General features: G+C 40.7%; 1 non-coding gene across 1 annotated transcript; it reads left to right on the forward strand.

The window, feature by feature from the left end:
• The first annotated feature begins 13090 nt into the window (after window positions 1-13090).
• Window positions 13091-13197, forward strand: LOC140854927 (small nucleolar RNA R71). The gene has a single exon (XR_012138021.1). It is a non-coding gene; the product is annotated as a small nucleolar RNA R71 (small nucleolar RNA).
• The last annotated feature ends 4293 nt before the right edge of the window (window positions 13198-17490 follow it).

The raw sequence follows: 17490 nt of genomic DNA on the forward strand, positions 1-17490 counted from the left end.
TATTAGACCTTAATTTAGAAAAAATTAAATGAATAGAAAGACTCAATTTGGCTTGAGTCTAGGTTGAGATTTAGGTCAATTTTTGAGTCAGATCTATATAATTTGGGTTGACCCAGACTTAATCAGATGGAGTCCAATCAATAGGTTAGGTTCACCCAAAAGTTTGAGTCCCAATTCCTCTTTGTCTCTCTTCCTCTTTCTTTGTTTCTCTCTTCCTCTTTCTTTCTATACCGAACCCAAGACCTCTCAAGGTTTCATGAGGGTCGACTAAAGGATGGGGGTCAACGATGAGACAATCGGAGCGGTCTGTAGTGGCAGAATGATAACGGCCAGAGGCAGCTGTCTGATTGATGATGGCAAGGAATTCGAAAGAAAAGAAGAAAAGGACACTGCCCCTCATGCCATGACGATGATAGATAGGGCTAGAAAGGAAAGAGAGAGAAGGAAGGTTATTAAAGATGATGGCAGCAACGATGATAGCAGACGGTGGAACGGATTCTGATGATATCTCCCTCGAAGGCTCCTAGAATAGGGGTTGTTGGGTTTAGGAAAGAGAAATAGGATTTTTAGGGATGTGGCGGCACTCGGCATAGTAGCACGATGGCCACCAGAGATAGGGAAAAGGGAAGAGGGAGGTAGAGAAGGAGAAGATGATGGAATCGACCGAGGATGAAGGGGCTTTTAATAGAAGGGATGGGGAAGAGATATGTTTGATTATCCTCGAATAATGTCGGAACTCATCGACGTAAATGATCTAAATACTCCTCGTCAGTGAACAACTCTTATCAGGTCACCCTCGTGGCCTTATCTTCCCCCCACAGCCATGGATTAATAGGGGACATGGTTCTTTTGTTTGAATCGAACTCAGCTTCATCCCCGTCATCTCTGTTTTCTTCTTTTTTTTGTTTCGACAAAGTTGGGGTGCCGGCTTCGGGGTGAACCGGATTCAAAGGGACCAGTTCTCACATTCACCCTCCCTAAAGAAAAAAAATTCATCCTTGAAATTGACATACCTAAGTCAAAAAATAGTTGAGGTTATTTGGCTTGCATCTCTTCCTCAAGTTTTTAGGCTGCCTCTCATTCTGTATGGTTGCTCCATTGAATTTTGACATAAAGAATAGTGCGTCACCTCAAAACTTGATCCTTTCTATCAATAACTCATACTAGCCATTCCTCATAAGACAAATCTTCTCTGAGCTGAAGTGGTCCAAACTCTACCACATGGCTAGAATCAGATTCATATTTTCTCAACATAGAGATGTGAAAAACATTATGTACTCCAACAAAAGAGGACGGTAAGATAAGATGGTAAGCTATCATTCCAACTTTTCTAAGATTTCAAAGGATCCATATGGGCTTAGCTTTTCATAAACTCCAAATTTTATTATACCCTTAGTGGGAGACACCTTGAGGAATACGTGATCTCCCACTTGAAATTCTAGTTCTCTTCTTCTATGATCAATATAGCTCTTCTGCCGACTCTGAGCTGAGTGAATCCACTTTTTGATAAGCTGGATCTTATCCACTGTTTGTTGAACAATATCTAGTCCCAATAGTCTTCTCTCACCAATATCATCCCAACATAAAGGGGTCCTACATTTTCTTCCATACAAAGCTTAAAAAAGAGCCATCTAGATGCTAATTTGATAACTATTATTATATACAAACTCCACTAGTGATAAATATTCATCTTAAAATCTTTTTAAGTCTATTACGCATGCCCTCAACATATCTTTCAATATTTGAATTGTTCTCTCAGATTCACTATCTATCTAAGGGTAGGAGGCTGTACTGAACTCCAACTTAGTCTTCATAGCTTCATCCAAATTTTTTCAAAATTGAGGGACAAATTTTGTGTCCCGATCAGACACAATGGACATTGGAGTACCATGAAGCCTTATAATTTCACCAATGTACAGCTTGGCTAGCTTTTTCAAAGAAAATTTGACTTTGATGGGTAAGAAATGTACTGACTTGGTCAATTGGTCCATAACTATCCAAATAGGATCATATCCTCTAAAAGTCCTTGGTAGTCCCATAATAAAATTTATTATTATATATTCCCACTTTTAAATTAGAATTGCAAAGAATTGCAGTAGTCCTACAGGCTTTTGATGCTCAACTTTCACCCACTGACATGTTAAACATTGAGTTACATACTGAGCTATTTTTCTTTCATACCACTCTACCAGAAAATTTTTTTGAAACTCTATACATTTTTGTACCGCTAGAGTGTACTGTGTAGACAGAGTTGTGAGCTTCCATCATGATTTTTCTTTTTAGTTTTGTATTATTTGGAACACGTAATCTATCACCAAACCTCAAAGATCCATCATCATGAATTTTGAACTCAGATGCTATATTAGATTGTACTTTATCTCAGATCTTTTGTAATTTCGGATCATCCATCTAAGATGCTTTGATTCTATTAATTTAGGTTGTAGCCTAAGAGTTGTTAGTAGGGCTTCGAAATCGTACAGTCGTACCTCAACATTCAATCTCTTTAAATCTTGAAGAATCTCTACCTACGAAGTAATTAAGGCTGCTATACTGCCTATAGACTTCCTACATAAAGTATCTGCCACCACATTTACTTTCTTAGGATGATAATTAATAGTCAAATCATAGTTCTTAATCAGCTCTAACCACCTTCTCTGTCTTAGATTCAACTCCTTTTATGTGAAAATATATTTAAGCCTTTTATGATTTATAAAAATTTTATATGATACTCCATACAAATAGTGTCTCCAAATTTTCAAAGCAAAAACTACCGCTGCCAACTCTAAATCATGGGTCTAGATAGTTCTGCTCATATGGCTTAAGCTATCTTGATGCATATGCTACTACCTTTCCATTTTGTATAAGAACACATCCTAACCTCTTTTTGGAGGCATCACTAAAGATAGTAAAATCTTCACTCCCAGCTGGTAAGATAAGGATAGGAGCTCATACCAAATATCTCTTTAATTTTTGAAAACTCTTCTCACATTTCTCTATGCATTCAAATTTGGTTCTTTGATGAGTCAGCTGGGTTAAAAGTACTGCTATATAAGAAAATTCCTTCACAAATCTTCTGTAATATCCAGCTAATCTAAGAAAATTATAGACTTCTATTATACTAGTAGGTTGGTTCTAGTTCACAATTGCCTCTGCCTTCATTGAATCCATAGATATGCTTTCTTTAGATGTTGCCCAGCTATGCAACCCTCTCAAATATTTTGTAGCCATCAAAATCAATTCATGGAGTAATAATCTCTTCCTTTTTGATGATGATAAAATACTTGAAAAAAAATAAAATAAAACATATATAAAGTATTGATTAAAAATTTTAAATTTATGAAGATGCATCACTTAAACATTATAGTCAATTATTTGAATAAAATACATCATGAGTAGTTTGAAGATTAGTTTGAAAATTGCTTATAAGATTATTTTTTTTGACAATTTTGCTTATTGTCCGATTTTATTTCGTGACATACTAATCAGGTCACGATCGGTCAAAGGATATTTGGCTTACCACCGTTTATCGCACGTCGCGACGCATACGCCCGACAAAGAATCGGACAATGGATGACCGTCTTGTCATCAACTAAATGCATCAGACACTATTCAACTATCGAACTCTACAAGATGATCGGGTCGAAAAGCTACGCCTGAAGGACGGACGACGCCCGACTCGACTTAAGCTCTCGACTGTCGGGTCATACGACAGTCGGGAAGCTGATCTAAAATCAGAGCTCGCTCTGCCTTTACCATGGCGCGCGCTACCGACTATTCCGGATAGTTATCTGGAATCCTACCGAACATCCTAGCTAGGTACGTCGGGCCTACGACTTATACGCTCGAGGGCATTTCGGCGAAACATGCATTCCAAGATACATTTCAGATACACAAAGAGAAAGAAGAGTTGAAAAATTTTCAATTTCATTCAAACTTGAACTGAGTTTACAAAATTGGGCCAAAACCCGATTACAAGTATACTAAACAAAAGCAAAAACAAAACATGCTCCGACTACTCGCCGGAGTCGACTTCCTCTACCGAGAGAAGTCCTGGGGCGGTCGGTGTATCCACTCGGGCCGAGGTAGCATCGGAGGTCGGAGCCGCCTCGCCTTCGGCAGCCTGGTCTGCGTCGGCCTCCTCCACGACAGTGCGATCTCCCGACAATGGGTCGGCCACTTCTTCCGTGACTTGATCTTCCGACCCTGGGGGAATGACGCTACTGAGATCAAGCTCTGGATACAGACCATGGACTGCACTCCGGGCATCCTCGTACCCCACTCGGTACGAGAGGAAACCGCTCTCCAAGAGTTCCTCCCGATATTCATCAGAGCCGTGGAAGTCCTCCACGGCCCGACCTATGGCCTCTTTCGCCGACTTTGCCTCCGCCCTCGCTATGTCTGCATCGGCTTGAGTGGAGGACAGATTCTCCTCGGCCTTGGAAGATTTTCCAAGCTTATTCGAAGCTGCTCGCATTCGGCTTTGAGTTTGCCGACGTAGTCATCCCGCTCGCGGTGCAGCCGTCGAACAATACGGGACTTCCGCTTGGCTTCCTTGCGAGCGACTGCAGCTCGATCCTCGAGGCGGCTAGGGCACCGGTAAGGCGGGAGACCTCCTCGATAAGGCAGGAGATCTCCTCTTCAAGCCGAGCCTCACGGTCGACCGACTGCTTCAGCTGGTCGACCATTACCGCCTTCTCGGCCTCGACGGCCATGGCCTTATCTTTCCAGGCCGCCCGGAGATCACCAAACCTCCGATATCCGGCCTCCAGCTCGAATATGTTGTAAATCAGCTGCAAACAACAGATCGACCGTCAGAAGACTGAACTAATAAAAAGCGACGATGAAAATGAAAGGTGAAGGGGAGAGACTTACCCGGATCATGATCGGATAGAAGGAAGAAAGCATGTCGGATACCCGCTGATTCTTCATGACCTCATGATCGGCCGAAAGGATAACCGCCTGGCATAACCTCCTGGCCAAGTCGTGGTTGGTCAGGGCCGATGCTCCTTCAGGAAGCGAGGCATCAGACGACGCACCGCGGCCGGCCGACCTCCTGTCGTCGCCTGGCGCCATCGGGGCCTTCCCTCGTTCGGACACCCAGGCCCTGACATCAGAAAGAGAGGGGAGGCTCGAGGCCGACTGGGTCCCTCTCGAGGCCGCAGCGGCCACCGATGCAGGTTGTTCGGGCTCGCGTGTCTTTACCTGAACCTCGCCAGCCGGCTGCACAGCCGACACATCTTCAGCCACTTCCTCGACTGCCCATCCTTCGGATGGGGCTGCTCCCTCGGCCGCTTGTTCCTCGGACGGAGCTTCAGGGGAAACCGTCGGCACCGACAGCACGATGATAGGCTCGCGATCCGATGCTCGTTCGGAGCCGAGCTGTGCCCCCGTCGCCGCAGGCTCGCTCGGCGAAGCTACCTGAGGCCTCTTGGGAGGTCGCGATGGTTCGGCTCCATGCGCCGGCCTCTTCCACGCCGCGTGTTGCCAAACGTCGGCTTCCGTCAGCCTCACCCTTGGCGGCATGCCTGCAATTTCAACTGAGGATCAGCACCAGTAAAAAAAAAAGAAAAAGAAAAAAAAAGAGAAGAAAAAAAATAGACAGACCTAGATGAGGAACCGAGCTCAGACCGACGTCATACAGGGCTTGCTCGGTGACGAGCTCCCTCTGCTTTGGCACCGAGATGTCCTTCAAACGGTGGAAGTCCTCTCGGTCTCCGTCCTCCACCCGACTGTTCTCATTTGGTTGAGTTCGGGGGTCCCCCTAGCGGGAAGGAAACCCCCAAGGAACTGGAGAAGAGACAAAGAAGAACTAGTTCTTCCATCCATGGATTGACGACGGAAGACCAGTGATGAAAGAAAGACCCTTCCGAGGGTTGAAAAACCACCACCCTCGGGCTTTAGAGTGGGGTCGGAGAATAAAAAATGCTCGGAAGAAGAAAATACGAGGATTGATCGGCAAAAGCTGACACAACAAAATAAAGCTGATGATCGTTCAAATCTTAAAATTTGTAAATAAAACCGCAAGCGCACGGTGTGCAGAGTAGCACGACCAGCGAGTACGGGTCGATCCCACAGAGATTTGGTTTTAAAAATGATTTTCAAATCTATGCTCAAGTGAGCTTTAACAAAAATCGAAAGTCGAAAGTTGTTTGCTAAAGACAATAAGACTAAGGATCTAGGGTTTTTGAATCCACTAGATCTAGATTAGGGAATTCTACCTAAAATTTTTCTTATTGATCCTAACGACTACTCCTCTTGTCTTTCCCAAGCATAGATTATGAAGGGACTAAGGCCCAACGATAACCTATCAAGATTCTTTACAGGGGAGTAGTAACTAGGATCCCTTAGGGTTTTCTCCTCCTATGCACTGAATCAAGCATGAACTATGAAGGGACTCTGACCCAACTGTAGTTCATCAAAAATTCTTGGCAAAAGAGGAAGAAAAAGAAACCCTAAGAAAAAGAAAGAACCCTATGTAAAATCCCTACTCATGATCTAGCTTCATCGCAAACCCTAGAAGGGATGCTTAGCTAGACATGATCTAAATCTACTTACAAAATTTAAATACAGAAAAATAAACTACCCTAATTTCATAAATTAAACTATCCTAATTGCATAAATTTAAACTGCATAATTTAAACTAACCTAATTGCATAAAATTAAATTGCATAAATTAAACTATCCTAATTGCAAGAAAAATAAATTGCATAATGTAAAGAGATGAAATTGCATAAAAAGAAGATTTTATATATAAAAAAAAATTTATTACAAAAACCTCAAAGCTCGAGGCTTGAAAAGAGAGCTAAAAACCCCACTATCTAGGGTTACAAGCTTGATCGGAAGGAAGAATACATAAAACAAGGGCCTTAGGGGGCTTTTTATAGGCATTTGGGGGTTATAAGGTTTTCAAAACTTTCGATGTGGGACTAAGAGGTTTTAGAGAGTTGTTAGGGGGGTTTATGGTGCGCCGATGGGTCCATGGTCCACGCGCCTGTTGCTGTGGACCAGGCGGCTAATCAGATCACCAAATCAGTTGATTTTTGATCAATTTTGATCTGATTTGACTCGGGTTTGATCCAATTGAGTCTTCTTTCTTCATTCTTCAATTCCTGGGTCAATTTAACTCCGTTTTGCATAAAATTTGCGCCGTTGGAATCCTCTTTCCTTGTTCTTTCTATTGATGATCTCTTCTTCTGCAAAATATAATAACAAGTATCAATTTCTTAATAAAGTTAGATAATTTAGATATTAATTGATACTTTTTATGTCAATTTGTGACATAAATCATACCCCCCAACTTAATCATTGCTAGTCCCTTAGCAATGTACCAAAATAAGATCATAATTCAAAAAGATCCTTCTTTTGCAAATTAATTTAAGATCGAAATTTAAGAAGTTTTCTAGTATTACTAAGTAATGAGCTTCGAATTAGAATCGATAGTCGGTCTACTTAGAAGCTTTCTTAGAGTACACTTAAAGTTTTATAGCACTTGTGTGAGTGATAACTAACTTAGTATTTCAGTATTAACTTGTACAGGCCAATTATATCATTTTTCATAACTTAGTTCGATTAATTTTCTATACACCCCAGATTAAACAAAGAACTAAGGTAGCTTTCACACTGTATTTTTTTTTTTTTTTTTTTTTTTTTTTTTTTTGCTGAGCATCCTGGCCTTCCCACCACCGTTTGACGTGAATCTCAACACTTGACTTAGGTGAAGAGACCCGGTTACTAGGCTTAGGGCAATCCACATTTACTCTGTGTTTTGCATTTTATTTCAAGCAGGTAGCTCTTTCCTTAAATTCAAATTTCTTCAATTGGGGTGTAGAGAAAATTATCTAATTTAAATAATACTCAAATCCTTAATTGACCTTACAATTAACACCTACTTTACCTTGTTAGTGTGCATGTGCAATTGGAAGTGCTAATAGTCTTTAAATAACCTAAGCCACCAAGAGTCTAACCAGCTAATCTTCTCCGTGACTCACTACATTAGCAAATACTTTCTAACTTACTCTTATTTCTTTTATAGATTAATTTATTTCATATATATATATATATATATATATTTATTTATTATTATTATTTTTTTTTTACATAATATATTAAATGCAAGAAATAACTCATAGTGGAAGGAAAAGGAAATGATAACACCTGATTTTGTTCAAGCTCTCCCCCCAACTTGACCGACATTGTCCCCAATGGAGTTTATCTAATTTAATTGTCCTAAGCAAACTGAAAACAAAGAAAGCATTAGAAATTAAATAAGCTGGGTTGCCTCCCAGAAGCGCTAAGTTTTATGTCTTCAGCCAGACCAAACCTCGAAGCAACTTAATCAGAATAAGTTGGTTCATAAAGAACCATGGCATCTTCAATAGTCTTGACAGGTAATTCCAAGAATGGTTTTAATCATTGACCATTAACTTTAAAGATAACACCATTACTTGGGTTTTCAATCTCAACAGCTCCGTGTGAAAAGACTTCCTTTACTAAAAATGGTCCTGTCCATCTAGACCTAAGCTTTCCTGGAAACAGATGTAATCTAGAGTTATATAAGAGTACCTTTTGTCCGATATTGAAAGTTTTTCTCATAATTGATTGATCATGAAATGCTTTGGTTCGTTCCTTGTATATCTTTGCATTTTCATAGGCTTCATTTCTAAGTTCTTCTAATTCATTCAACTGAAGCTTTCTATGGTTTCCAGCGTCGTTCAAATTTGTATTTAGTTGTTTGATGGCCCACATGGCTTTGTGTTCTATCTCAATAGGCAAGTGACATGGTTTACCAAACACAATCCTATAAGGAGACATTCCTAGATTGGTCTTGAAAGCGGTTCGGTATGCCCAAAGTGCATCAATTAATTTCAAAGACCAATCCTTTCTATTGGCACTAACAGTTTTTTCCAGAATTTGTTTGATTTGTCGGTTTGACACTTCAACTTGTCCACTAGTTTGAGGATGATATGGTGTGGTCAATTTGTGGGTGACATTATACTTTTTCATCAATGTTGCAAAAGGTCGGTTACAAAAATGGGTTCCCCGATCACTAATGATTGCCCTAGGAATACCGAAACGGGAGAGAATATTTTCTTTAAGAAACTTAATGACCATTTTGCTATCGGGTGTTCTACATGCAATTGCTTCTACCCACTTTGAAACATAATCAACTGCTACTAGAATATATTTATTTTCAAAGGAATTTGGAAATGGTCCCATGAAATCGATTCTCCAAACATCAAAAACTTCAACTACCAAGATTGGGTTGAGTGGCATCATGTGTCGCTTGGTGATTCGACCCATTTTCTGACATTGAGCACAACTTTTACAATATTCATAAGCATCCTTAAACAAATTGGGCCAATAAAAACCACATTGGAGAACCTTAGCAGCAGTTTTCTTAGACGCGAAGTGACCCCCACATGCTTGATCATGACAAAAAGATAAAATATTCATGACTTCGTTATCTGGGATACACCTTCTAATAATTTGATCAGGACATTATTTAAAAAGATAAGGATCATCCCAAATGAAATACTTCACTTGGGCAAAGAATTTATATTTATCCTGCTTAGTCCAATGAGAAGGTATCTTGCCTATGGCTAAATAATTTACAATATCAGCAAACCAAGGTTCAGTAGACACAGACATGAGTTGCTCATCTGAAAAAGATTCATTGATGGGTGGCTCACTAGATGGTGCAACTGGAATTCAGGACAAATGATCTGCTACAACGTTCTCAGTGCCTTTCTTGTCCCTAATTTTTAGGTCAAATTCTTGAAGGAGCAAAATCCATCTGATTAAACGTGCCTTGGCATCCTTCTTTGCTAGGAGATGTCTAATGGCTGAGTGATCGGTGTAAACAATGGTGTGGGTCCCAACCAAATAAGATCTAAATTTCTCTAAAGCAAAGACAACGGCAAGGAACTCCTTCTCAGTTGTGGTATAGTTAAGCTGCGCATCATTTAAGGTTTTACTTGCATAATATATCACTCTAGGCAGCTTATTTATTCGTTGACCTAAGATTGCGCCCACAACATGATCGGACGCATCACACATTAATTCAAATGGTTCAGACCAGACAGGAGGATGAATGATTGGAGCTGATACAAGTGCATTTTTTAGAAATTCAAAGGATTCCAAGCACTCATGAGTAAATTCAAATTTAGTATCCTTTGCCAAAAGATTAGTCAGTGGACGTGCTACTTTGCTAAAGTTGGCAATAAACCTTCTATAGAATCCAGCATGACCTAAAAATGAACGTATTTCTTTCACAGATTTAGGTGGTGGAAGACTTGCAATTAGATCTATTTTGGCCTTGTCCACTTCAATCCCCTTTTTAGAAATGACATGGCCAAGAACTATTCTCTGTTTGACCATAAACTGACATTTTTCCCAGTTGAGAACTAGGTGCTTCTCCTTACATCGTTCTAGAACTAATTGCAGGTGATTCAGACATTCGGAAAAGGTTAGACCAAAAACAGAAAAGTCATCCATAAAAATTTCTAGAAATCGTTCTATCATATCTGAAAATATGCTGATCATGCATCTCTGAAAGGTTGCCGGTGCATTACATAGTCCAAAGGGCATTCGTCTATAGGCAAAAGTACCAAATGGACAGGTGAATGTAGTCTTTTCTTGATCTTCAGCGGCTATGGGGATCTGGTTGTAACCGGAGTATCCATCAAGAAAACAGTAAAACTCTTGTCCGGCTAGTCTTTCCAATATTTGATCAATAAATGGCAAAGAAAAGTGATCTTTCCTTGTCGCAGCATTCAACTTTCTATAGTCTATACAGACCCTCCATCCCGTTTGGGTCCTAGTTGGGATAAGTTCGTTTGCATCATTTTGGACCACTGTTACCCCAGATTTCTTGGGTACTACTTGAACTGGGCTTACCCAAGAGCTATCAGAAATAGGATAAATTATTCCACTATCTAGGAGTTTCAGAATCTCCTTTTTAACTACATCCTTCATAACTGGATTAAGCCTTCTTTGGGCTTCTCTTGTTGGTTTAGCCTCTTCCTCTAAGTATATTCTATGTTGAACTATAGAAGGGCTTATTCCTTTGATATCTGCTATGGTCCAACCTATTGCTTCCTGATTTGCTTTTAGAACTGACACTAACTCCTCCTCTTGCTTGGGATCTAGGTCTGATGCAATAATTACAGGCAAAGTTTCTTTGGGTCCTAGATATGCATACTTGAGATGTTCTGGGAGGGGTTTCAGTTCTAAAATGGGTGCTTCCTCTATCGATGGTTTAGGTGATGGTTTCACCATCTCAATGATTGGTTCAGTAGGAAGTGTCGATTCTTGATTAATCTGATTTTCTTTAAGTATTTCATTGACATCCTCAGACTCATGGATTAACCAGGGGTTAGACTCTAGGTCGACTTCATCATCACTAATGTCAATGGATTCATAAATACCATCTTGGACTACATTGACATCAGCATGAGAAGAGGATTCCTGTTCTAAGTTAAAAACATTAAGCTCAATGGTCATATTCCCAAAGGATAACTTCATTAGACCATTTCGACAATTGATTTCAGCATTGGCCGTAGCTAAGAATGGTCTTCCTAAAATGACAGGTATATGTCCTTTAGGATTCGCAACTGGCTCAGTCTCTAAAACAATAAAATCTACAGGAAAAATGAAATTTTCAACCTTTATCAGAACATCCTCGACCATTCCCTTAGGGATCCTGAGAGATCTATCGGCTAACTGTAATGTGATCCCAGTAGGTTGAAGTTTTTCTAATCCTAGTTGTTCATACACCGAATATGGAAGGATATTCACACTAGCTCCTAGATCTAGCAAGGCCTTTTTTATATTGGTTTCTCCAATAACACAAAAAATTGTTGGAGCTCCAGGGTCCTTATATTTAATTGGCACATGGCTAGATAGGTATGAACTGACACTTGCAGCCAAAAATGCTTTCTTTGGTACATTAGTGGTCCTTTTCCTAGTGCAGAGATCTTTTAAAAATTTGGCATAAGTTGGAACCTGATGGATTATATCTAAAAGAGGAATATTAACTTGGACTTGTTTAAATACCTCTAAAATTTTATCTAAATGTTCAGATTTATTGGATTTCAGTCTGTTTGGAAAAGGAGCTCTAGGACTTTTAAGTACTGGACTAGGTGAATTTTCAGTTTCTGGTGCTTGAGGTTGAAAGGTAGTAGTTTTAGAAGGTGACTCGGCAGATGAGTCATCTATATCATCAAGTGCAACTACCTTATTGTCTATTTGTTTTCCTGATCTTAAGGTATGAATGGCATTTACACCATTAACTTAGTTTCCTTGTTGGGGTCGTGGACCATTTTGGTTCCTAGGATTTGGCTCATGTTGGCTAGGTAACCTACCATGTTCTCGTTCACTAATGGTCGAAGCCAGCTGACTTACTTGCATTTCCAGACGGGCTATAGCTTGGGTGTTATTATTTATGAGTTGACCCGTGGTTTGCATAAAGCTGGTATGTGTCTTCATCATGGCTTCTAGGCTTTTCTCTAAAGAGGTAATTTTTTTGTCATTATCATGGAAGCCTGGCGGGTTGTTCATTACTGGGTTGGACCTTAGATTTTGCTGATTGAAATTTGGATTGCCTACATTAGGATTATGGGACCATGAGAAATTCGGGTGATTCCTCCAACCTGGGTTATATGTGGGTGCATAAGGATTGTTCAATGGTCCTTGATAGGTGGCATTCACCTGTGCACACTCATTCGAGTAGGAACATTCTTCTAAGACATGGTCTGGTGCATTGCACCCTTTACACATGGGTGCAGATATTTGATTTACATTGGCTGGTCTCTGTAATTCTAAGGCTTCCAATCTACGTGTTAAGGTTGCAATCTTGGCCTCTAATGCTAGGGTTGGTTGAATTTGATGCATTCCTCCTCTTGAAGGTGTAGCTTTATCAGGTTCCCTAGTTGTTTCCCACTGTAAATTTTTCTCGGCTAGGTCTTCTAAGAATTGCCAAGCTTCAGTAGTTTCTTTGTCCATAAATTGGCCTTGGCACATGGACTCTAACATGGTTCTTGAGTTTGAATCTAACCCCTCATAGATGATCTGGCATAGTCTCCAAGTTTCTATTCCATGGTGTGGGCATTGGGTCAAAAGATTCTTGAAACGATCAAAGTACTTCCAAAATGATTCACCAGCTAGTTGGTAAAATTGATTTATTTCATTCCTAATCCTAGCTGTTTTATGATGGGGGAAATATTTTTTTAAAAATGTTCTCACAAAGCCCTCCCAGGTAGTGACAGAATAGTTTGGCAGACTATAAAGCCACTTCTTAGCATTGTCCTTAAGGGCAAAGTTGATTAATCTAAGTTTGACCTCATCCTCTGTTAATTGCAGTTTCATGGTTGCACATACCTCCTCAAATTCTCTAATAAATATATAAGCATCCTCTAATCCTGTGAATTTTGGAAGCATATTTATGATTTGAGGTTTGATTTCAAAATTGTTAGCTGTGGATTGTGGCAACCTGATACAAGATGGTTGGATGGAGCCAACTGGATAACACAAATCTTTAAGGGTCATGGGTTGGATTGGTTCAGCCATTGGAACAACAGGAATTGACTCAATTCTAACTAGACGACCTGACACTCTTCTCCACACACGAAGTGTACGGTTCTCGATGTTTATACAATTTTTTTTTTTTTAATAAAATTTTTATGTATAAGGAAAAGAAAGAAAAGAGAAAAAGTTCTAAAGAGAAGATCCTAAGGAGTCCTAAATCTAAAGAAAAGTAACCAAATTAATTTAAATTTTAATTTTTTTTTTTTTTCAAACAAGTGAATCAATAAATTAAACTCAATCTATCCTAGGGTTAACCTAAATCTAGACAGCTCCTAACTGTTCCAAGATGACCCTTCAAACCTTCCAAGTGGAGATTGATCAACTAGTTAGCCAGGTAAGTATAAGAGGTGGGAGGTTCACTCATCGTTGCCTTTCTAGACACCAAACGAGTTGGCCAGGCCAGCAACTGAACCAATTTAACAAACCACCCTCAGGGACTTGCCTAGACACCAACTAATCAAACAACTCAAACTTGGTAGAACTCTTAGGGTTCCTTGTCCTATTGAGCTCGAATTCCTTAAGGTTGACGTCTAATTGATTTTAAGATTAAAAGTCTAGGTAATGCAATATGATGGAGATGGTTTTTGGGCTAAGGAAGGGTAATGAAATCCCCACCTTATCTTGTTAATGGGTTGATGCCCTTAGATTAATTATAAAATGCAAATACAAATAAACAAGATGACCAAGAATGTAAAAGATTTTAATTTAGAATTTTTTTTTTATTTTGATATTTTACTTCACGATTATGAAATGTCTTTTGTTTTGTTTTATATATATATTTTTTTTGTGATTAAGTAAATTCAAATGATTAGGTCTAAAAGCAAAAGTAATTAACTAAAAATAATAAAAGAGAAATTAGAAGCGTACCTGAGTTTTCCAGCAATCACCAACTAAATATAGAAACCTAAAGAAAAAAGAAAGAGAGTTATAACGCACGAAGAACAAATATTTGAAAACAATTTAAAACGCCAAATCCCCGGCAACGGCGCCAAAAACTTGATCGTTCAAATCTTAAAATTTATAAATAAAACTGCAAGCGCACGGTGTGCAGAGTAGCATGACCAGCGAGTACGGGTCGATCCCACAGAGATTTGGTTTTAAAAATGATTTTCAAATCTATGCTCAAGTGAGCTTTAACAAAAATCGAAAGTCGAAAGTTGTTTGCTAAAGACAATAAGACTAAGGATCTAGGGTTTTTGAATCCACTAGATCTAGATTAGGGAATTCTACCTAAAATTTTTCTTATTGATCCTAACGACTACTCCTCTTGTCTTTTCCAAGCATAGATTATGAAGGGACTAAGGCCCAACGATAACCTATCAAGATTCTTTACAGGGGAGTAGTAACTAGGATCCCTTAGGGTTTTCTCCTCCTATGCACTGAATCAAGCATGAACTATGAAGGGACTCTGACCCAACTGTAGTTCATCAAAAATTCTTGGCAAAAGAGGAAGAAAAAGAAACCCTAAGAAAAAGAAAGAACCCTATGTAAAATCCCTACTCATGATCTAGCTTCATCGCAAACCCTAGAAGGGATGCTTAGCTAGACATGATCTAAATCTACTTACAAAATTTAAATACAGAAAAATAAACTACCCTAATTTCATAAATTAAACTATCCTAATTGCATAAATTTAAACTGCATAATTTAAACTAACCTAATTGCATAAAATTAAATTGCATAAATTAAACTATCCTAATTGCAAGAAAAATAAATTGCATAATGTAAAGAGATGAAATTGCATAAAAAGAAGATTTTATATATAAAAAAAAATTTATTACAAAAACCTCAAAGCTCGAGGCTTGAAAAGAGAGCTAAAAATCCCACTATCTAGGGTTACAAGCTTGATCGGAAGGAAGAATACATAAAACAAGGGTCTTAGGGGGCTTTTTATAGGCATTTGGGGGTTATAAGGTTTTCAAAACTTTCGATGTGGGACTAAGAGGTTTTAGAGAGTTGTTAGGGGGGTTTATGGTGCGCCGATGGGTCCATGGTCCACGCGCCTGTTGCTGTGGACCAGGCGGCTAATCAGATCACCAAATCAGTTGATTTTTGATCAATTTTGATCTGATTTGACTCGGGTTTGATCCAATTGAGTCTTCTTTCTTCATTCTTCAATTCCTGGGTCAATTTAACTCCGTTTTGCATAAAATTTGCGCCGTTGGAATCCTCTTTCCTTGTTCTTTCTATTGATGATCTCTTCTTCTGCAAAATATAATAACAAGTATCAATTTCTTAATAAAGTTAGATAATTTAGATATTAATTGATACTTTTTATGTCAATTTGTGACATAAATCAGCTGACTATCAGCCGGACTGAGTTCGACGTCAGTTGCGCCGGACAAAGTCCGTAATAGTCCAGTACGTTTCGGACGAACTCCGAAATCAGGAAGCGAAGACCGGTTCGGAGGTCCTCGACGTAGAAAGCCACCTGGCCTGCAGGCGGGTTGTTAACCCGACCATCGGCTCCAGAGGCGAACAGCCGAAACTGCTCCGGGATGCTGTACTGCTCCCAGAGCCGATCGACGTTTGGCCTCGAAAGTGAAGAGACCTCCACCTCCGGGGTCGATCGAGAATCATCGGTCGGGTTCCCCGACCGACTTCTTCGTGGGGAGGTTCTGGCCATGATGCTAGAACCGAGGTCAAAGAATGAAGAAGGAGAAAGAAAATTCTAAGGAAGCAAATAAAAAATGGGAAGACAAAGGCGGAGGCTCCTGGAAAACTTTCTAAGGAAGGAGGTAGGGACAACTACTTGAGACAAGGGACTGCTCGGCCAGGGTCTCGGCAACAGGTTTGAAAAGTAGAGTTTTGGATGTAGGTGACCCTGTATATATAGTGCCCCTCGACGGTTGGGATGAGAGCATGCCCAACGAAGGTCTCCCAGATCGTGACACGTGGCAGCATCTGGGCATTCTCTCGATCCGACGATTCGACGCACCTGCCCCAGATCAGGCCACGTCGCCTCCATCCGCCTGAACGGATTCGGCCCAATGGCCCCCTGCCACGTGGTGAAAAAATCATGACGGTTTGTGTTCTCGAAGAGATGGCAGAAACGGCAGTTTCTATTTCCGATGGGACGTCTGACACCGATGGGACGTCTGACACCCATAAGATGTTTGGCGCCGGACCGATCATTGGTACGGTCGTCAGAGTCAGAGCATGATGCGATGGATATCCACTCCTTTCGCCCGAAGCCGCCGCCCACGCGAGGATGCTGGCCAGCACGACATCCGACTCAAGAGTTGGGGGGGAAACTGTTGGGATGTACCGACCGATCTCTCTCACGCCGACTCACCCTCGGGCTCGCCTGACCGGCGCCCGACTTTACCGACTCACTGTCAGGCGGGGGTGGTGGCCGATGTCCGATTCTCGCAATACGCCAGACCAGCCGACGGTATCCCTGAATTTTCACCCGACATCCCACAACCAAATGCCGACGTATGGTCGGTCGGCTCCCCCAAACACCGTACGACTGCTGAAGGCCGCCGTCCTGACAAAGGCATACGGCATAGCCGCCCTGGGACATTGTCCTGCCAAGGACATAAATTAATTCCAGCGATTTGACAACCCACGGTGACTTGACAGTCCGCGGCGACTCTGACAGCCTCCGGCGATTTGATAACTCCTCCAGTTGTCTGCGCCATTAATGACAGCACCACGCCGCGCTCTACTATAAAACGGGGAAGGCAACAGTGCTGCGAAGAGGTTCTTTCGAAGCCCCTGGACTCACTCACTCTCTAGTTCTCACTCTCTCTCTCGCTGAGTTCCCTGATTCTTTTCTACTGTTGCCTAGTCTCCTTTCTGACTTGACCGTCGGAGGGTTCCCGCCGGAGGCATCTCCGGTCAGTGTGGACTTCTTTTGTAGGTGCTCGTTCCCGAAGATCAGACGACGAAGGGATTGGCCGC

This window comes from Elaeis guineensis, chromosome 1 (genome assembly GCF_000442705.2).
Source record: "Elaeis guineensis isolate ETL-2024a chromosome 1, EG11, whole genome shotgun sequence".
NCBI classification, from domain to species: domain Eukaryota; kingdom Viridiplantae; phylum Streptophyta; class Magnoliopsida; order Arecales; family Arecaceae; genus Elaeis; species Elaeis guineensis.